The sequence below is a fragment of the Nicotiana tabacum genome, chromosome 4 (genome assembly GCF_000715075.1).
Source record: "Nicotiana tabacum cultivar K326 chromosome 4, ASM71507v2, whole genome shotgun sequence".
Lineage (NCBI taxonomy): Eukaryota > Viridiplantae > Streptophyta > Magnoliopsida > Solanales > Solanaceae > Nicotiana > Nicotiana tabacum.
In genome coordinates, this window is record NC_134083.1 from 92,482,052 (window position 1) to 92,489,251 (window position 7,200).

At 33.8% G+C, this 7,200-nt stretch overlaps 1 long non-coding RNA gene across 1 annotated transcript; it reads right to left on the reverse strand.

Moving 5' to 3' along the window:
• Window positions 1-464: 464 nt before the first annotated feature.
• LOC142180217 (uncharacterized) lies at window positions 465-2,194 on the reverse strand. The gene is made up of 2 exons (XR_012708380.1): window positions 1,754-2,194; window positions 465-609 (listed from the first exon to the last, which is right to left on the reverse strand). It is a non-coding gene; the product is annotated as an uncharacterized LOC142180217 (long non-coding RNA).
• Window positions 2,195-7,200: the final 5,006 nt, after the last annotated feature.

Here is a 7,200-nt window from a genome sequence, read left to right on the forward strand (position 1 = left end):
GACAACACAAAATAACAAGTATTCTTCTAAGCCCAAATTGCTTCTTACATTGATGTCCAAACTAAAAATTATTTTTTTTCATAAAAAGAAACTTACATGCTAATTATTATCTTTTATCTTCTTAACCAACTATTTCTTAAGGACTAACATAATATTTCTACTCATCTACACCAATCATGACTACACTCATTAACAACATAAAAACCACGACTAAATATAAAAATTACAAAAAAACGGTAATACTTCAATGCTAAAAAGACCTATATTAAGTATAACATTATGTTGACTATAATTCAAAGCATCAAAACATTTGAAGTTAGAAGTCTTTCTTAGATAATTATACATGAACCATGAAAGTAACTCACGGAAGAGAGCCCAAACTAAACAAACATGGTTAAAAGTGGGATCTTTATCTTTTCCTTAAACTAAGTAATCTTAAGAGAATGCAATTTCAATCATATATATAAAGAAGAAAACGATAATTTAACTAATTTTTAACAGATTTACATGATGATAACACTAATATAACATTCATCTTGAAACAAAATCAGATCTAATATATTCCATCAACCAAACCGGGATCAAATCCTTCTTATTATCATCAAAAATCTGCAATATAAGAATTTGAAAGTTACCTGGTTTGTGGAATAATAAAATACAGCAGTGCAGCAATTAAAAAAAAACTCAGCAGCAAATACAGTAGAAACAACAGCAACTCAAGTGTTAAGACAACCCAGAAAACTCAACAAAGATGCTTGAAACTGGTAGCTATCAACTACACAAATTGCCTAAGGGATCTTTGTAAATTTTTTTCAAGGTTTTGGCACTCAAATAATCCTCACAAAAACTCTAAAATTTTAGCTTGTTATATGTATTAAGCTGCTGATTTTTCTCAAAGATATATGTCTTTCAGCAACTCTCCAAGATGTGTCTCAATATAAGATAGAGTGTGTAATAGAGTGTCCCCCTTTTCAGTAAGTAAGGAACTCTCCATTCTAAGTGTAAGACAGTCCCTTTTATAGGAGAAAGCCAGCCCTTTCAATAGGCAAATAAAGTTAGATTTTTGGACAGATTTTGGTTCCCCAAAAATCTGTCCAAAAGACTGACTTTGTGTGCTAAACACTGTTCAAGGTCTGGCCCAAAGGTGAAAGGACAACCTGAAAATCTGCTGTGTCAGAAGCAAGGAGAAAAAAATGTCCTTTCAGCCACCCTACTAGTAAAAGTAAGCTACTATTACCCTATTTTGTGATAAAATAAACTAAACTTCAGATTTTAACCATCAACAATAAACTACTAGCTCAACACAAATCAAACTTGGACAACTATGAACTGACAAAGCATAAACGAGACTAAAAACGTAATTGAACTAAGTATTAAAACCAACTTGATGGGAATGAATTGGATTTGTGCAAACTAATTACTAAACAAACAACTAAATTCACAAACTAATTCTCAAAACAGAACGAGCATCGTTAATAATCGAACAACGACTAACAACAACTAAATAATCGACTAACTAAGTAAACGATTTAACTAATACACTAAAGATCATGTTTAAATCAATAACGAATCTAACAAACCACTAAACTAAATAGAGATAGCTAATTAAATAAACCTAATTTGAAACTCTAATTAACAAGAAATAACCAAAACAGAATAAATAAATAAATAAATAAAAATAAAAAATAAAAATCAGAAACTAATCTACTAAATAAAAAAAATCAGAAATTAATTAAAGAGATGACGATTATACCTAACAAGTATGCTTGAAGCCGAAAAATAGCTAAAATGGAGGTTCGGGGCATTTTGGCGGTGGTGAGGCGGTGGAGCCGTGGCGGCGGCGAGGAGCGGGCCGGCAGCGACGGGGATTTTGGGGGTGAAATGGGTAGGAAAAGATAGGTCTCGTAGAGCTCTATCCATTCATGTATGTGTTGTAGGGTGGTGTTGGACGGAGCTTCAAGAATTTGGACCAAAAAGTGGCGGCTAAAGTTTCTTAGATCTAAAATTCAAGGAGTTTGAGGGTTTTTTGAAGGAATTGGTTTGGAGATATGGGAAGAGGAGGTTATGGAGATTATATGGTGTTAATTTGGAAGTGTTTGGAGGTGGTCCACCGCCGGTGGATGATTTTCGGCGGCGGCGGCGGCGGTGGAGAGAAGAGAGAGGAGAGAGAAGAGAGAAAGAGTTATGGGTGAAATGAAGGAATTTTTCAGATTTTTGAGATTTTAAATACCTCTTGAGAGATCAAATATGGACCATTAGATCAATGGGTGATCAATGGGTGAGATTTGATATTGGGTCACTTAATGAAACGACGTAGTTTTGAGGCAAAACTACGTCGTTCCGGACCCTTTCAAAGGCAACCCCTTATCTTGCACTTTTGGCCACTTTCTCTTTCAAATTTGGCCCAATTTCTTTCTTAATCCTACTTATTAAACTAAATTTACACAAACAAATAAATTAATTAAGTAACTTATTCAAATGATCAATTAACTAGATTAATTCACCAATTGAATAGTTAGTTAATTCCTAAAATGCACAAATAAAGAAAGAACTATTTTTTGGTATTTTTATGATAGGAAATATGCAATCAAAGACACAAAAATTGGGAAATATAATTAAAGCAACAAAACACTAATGACTTTAGGAGGTATTAAAATAGTACAAAAATTAGGTATTCACATTCCGATTTTACTTTTTCTTTTTTGTTATCTTTATAAAATGTATATTTATATTTTTGCACAAAAAACTTGTTGAAATAATGCTTGCTTGAAGGGTACAATATATAGTTACTTAGCTTTTGATAGATATTTTGGTCTTTCAATTTATCACTGTAAGCTTCATACTTATAATATCGATAGTATGATATGATGATACGATACGATTTTCACGTTAAGTTGATCCTTTTTATCCGAAGGTTAAACTCTTTTGTTTTAGCCTTTTTGTTATAGAGAAGGGTCATCTGTTTCGTCGAAAAAAGAAAGGATGAAGTCATAGGTCCCTCACATACTTTGACATTATAACCCCCCTCCAATCTCATTTGATAGAAAGTTAATCGAACATAGGAGTGATTTTGTCCCTTTTTTTTTTAAAGGAATAGCTGCTCCTTCTGGTAATTATAACCCCCATCCTTTTTTCCTAATTATTATGTTTGTGCGTCTATCTAAGTGCAATTGTCTGTCTATACTCTATACATGTGCGTGTCTAACGCACTTTATATATGAAATAATAATAATATATTATATTCTTCACACATACTTACTATTGGGAAAAGTGTATGCACACATCTTAAGTTGGTTCATACGTGATAGCATTATTTAGAATATATATTATGGAAATTAAAAATTGGTAGATATTTTCTCCTGAATTGAAAGTTGTATGGATCAGAGAATGACATGAATGAAAGAGATCAAAGTAGTCAATCTACCCTACAATGTCGTCACCTAACCATCATCTTCAATCACTAGCTAATATATTAATTCCTTCTTCCTTCTCCAATAAAACAAACCAACAAATTTATGTTATGAAATATAGCTCAAAATAACAATATAGAATAAGAAAAAACAAGCTAAGAAATATAGAGAGAAAGAGAGGAGAGATTATTATTTCTTCTTCAATTGTGCGTATTTTCCTATCTATTGCAAGGCCTTTATATAGGCATGAAAAGTGAAGAAAATATGTCATTGAATATGTAATTAAACATAGAAAATATGTCATTGAATATGTAATTAAACATTTGAGATGAAAATCATGCAGGAAGAGTAGACATCTACCATAATTTGATATTTCTTATAACACTCCCCCTTGGATGTCCATAGATAATGTGCCTCGTTAAAACCTTTCTAGAAAAAAAAATCCTAGTGAAGGAAAAAGAGTACGCATATTTAAAAATACATTTTTTGGTTGCCTCATTAAAAACCTTGCAAGGAAAATCCAGTGGGACAAAACCTTATAAGGGGAAAAGAGTACACCGCGTATTAACTCCCCCTGATGAGAGCATCAATTCACATCCTTGAGTCTTCGCATCCCAATCTTGTACACTAGTTTCTTGAAGGTTGACGTCGGTAGAGATTTAATGAACAAATCAGCCATATTATCACTTGAACGGATATGTTGCACACTGATATCACTATTTTTTTTGAAGATCATGTGTGAAAAATAACTTTGGTGAAATGTGCTTTGTTCTATCTCCTATTATGAATCCTCCCTTCAATTGAGCTATGCATGCTGCATTATCTTCATATAAAATTGTGAATAGTTTGTCACACTTCAAACCACATTTGTCTCGAATAAAGTGTATTACAGACCTTAACCATACACATTCTCGACTTGCTTCATGAATAGCAATTATCTCACCATGATTAGATGAAGTAGCCACGATTGATTGCTTAGTCGATCGCCAAGATATTGCAGTACCTCCACATGTAAACACATAGCTTGTTTGAGATCGAGCCTTGTGCGGGTCAGATAAATATCCAGCATCGGCATAACCAACAAGATCGAGATTGCAATAATTGCCATAAAATAAGCCCATATCGGTAGTCCCTTTTAGATACCGCAATATGTGTTTGATTCCATTCCAATGTCTCCTTGTAGGAGCAAAGTTATATCTTGCTAAGACATTAACTAAAAAAGTTATGTCAAGCCTTGTAGCATTAGCAAGATACATTAGTGCCCCAATTGCACTAAGATATGGTACTTCAGGACCAAGAAGCTCTTCATTCTTTTCTTGAGGTCGGAACGGGTCCTTATTCACATCAAGTGATCGAACAACCGTCGGAGTACTTAATGGATGTGCTCCATCCATGTAAAACCGTTTAAATACTTTTTCTATGTAGGCAGATTGATGAACGAAAATCACGTTTGCCAAATATTCAATTTGCAAACCGAGACATAATTTTATTTTTCCGAGATCTTTTATATCTAATTCCTTCTTTAAATAATCAATTTTCTTTTGGAGTTCTGTAGGAGTTCCAATAAGATTAATGTCATCAACATATATGACAAGTACAACAAACTCCGATGTTGTTTTCTTTATAAAAATACATGGACAAATGACATCATTTATATAACCTTCATTTAATAAATATTCACTAAGGCGGTTATACCACATTCTTCCTGATTGCTTTAGACCATACAAAGATATTTGCAATTTGATTGAAAATATTTTCCTGGACTTTGAATTATGTGCGTCAGGCATTTTAAATCCCTCGGCAATTTTCATGTATATCTCATTATCAAGTGAGGTGTAAAGGTAGGTTGTAACCACATCCAATAAATGCATGTCAAGTTTTTCATGGACAACAAAACTAATGAGATAACAGAATGTTATAACATCCATAACAGGAGAATACGTCTCTTCATAATCAACGCCAGGCCTTTGTGAAAATCCTTGTGCAACAAGGCGTGCCTTATATCTTTGTACCTCATTTTTCTCATTCCTTTTACGTATAAAGACCCATTTATAGCCAACAGGCTTAACACCATTTGGTGTTTGGACTACAGGCCCAAAAACTTCACATTTCGCAATTGAATCCAACTTAGATTGGATTACTTCTTGCCATTTTGGCCAATCACGTCTTTGTCGACATTCTCCAACAGATTGAGGTTCAAGATACTCATTATCTTGCAGAATGCTAGATGCAACATTGTATGCAAAGACATAATCCATCACTATATTCAATCGATTCAAATTTATTTCAATATCGATTGGATTTATTGATAGTTCCTTATTTTCTTGAGTCTCAGGCTCATCGATATCCTCATGAATCTCAGGATTGGTTAAATCATGAGTTTCTTTATGAGACTCTTTCCTAGTGTCATCTTGATCATTTATTTTCTTTTTTCTAGGATTTCGATCCTTAGAACCCAATGGTCTGCCACGTTTTAGGCGTGCTTTTGACTCATTAACTATGACACTAGAAGATTGTCCAACAGGGACATCAATACGGATTGGAACATTCTCTGCAGGGATATGTGATTTCGTTATCCTTTTCAGATACGTAAATGCATCTGGCATTTGATTTGCTATTTTATGTAAATGGATAATTTGTTGCACCTCTTTTTTACAAATAGAGGCACGTGGATCAAGATGAGACAATGATATATTTTTTCACAAAATTTCACGTTTGGTTTCACCAATTTCTCCCCCTAATTTTGGGAAAAATGCCTCATCGAATCGACAATCTGTAAATCGAGCAGTGAATAAATCTCCATTTAATGTTTCAAGGTAGCGAATAATGGAGGGCGATTCACACCCAACATTTATTCCTAACATTCTTTGGGGGGCCATCTTGGTGCGATATGGCGGTGCTACAGGCACATATACAGCGCATCTAAAAATTCTTAGATGGGATATATTAGGTTCATGACCCAAACTAATTGCAACAGGGAATATTTATGATAATTTATCGGTCTGAGACGAATTAGTATTGCTGCATGAAAAATGGAATGACCCCAAACTGAAGTGGGTAACTTGGTTTTCATGAGTAATGGTCTTACTATCAATTGCAGACGTTTAATCAAAGATTCTGCAAGGTCATTTTGAGTGTGAGCATGAGTTACAGAATGTTCCACTTTTATCCCAATTGATAAGCAATAATCATTAAATACTTTAAGATGAAAACTCAGTGGCATTATCAAGTCTAATAAACTTAATTGGATTATCGAAAAATTGTGCCCGTAATCGGATTATTTATGCCATTAATTTTACAAATGCCAGGTTGCTAGATGACAATAGGCATACATGAGACCATAAAATATCTAAACGACCCACTAGGTGGGTGAATAGGTCTACAAATATCCTCTTGAATACGTTCCAAAAACGCATGGGACTCAATCCCAACCTTTGTTGGTGATGGTCTAATAATCAACTTGCCTTGATAACAAGAAGTGCAAGAAAATTCATTATTTAAATGAATCTTTAAATTCTTTAATGGATGCCCATTTGAGTTTTCTATAATTCGTCTTATCATAATTGATCCAGGATGTCCCAATCGATCATGCGAAGGTACAAAAGTATTGGAATTAGAAATCTTTTGGTTTACGATAGAATGTGCCTCAATTGCACTAATTCTTGTCCAATACAGGCCACAAGATAAAGATGTGAACTTCTCAATAACCCTTTTCTGGCCAGAGACATTCTTGGTAACGATGATATATTCGAGATTATTCTCATCTATTGTCTCAATATGAAATCCATTT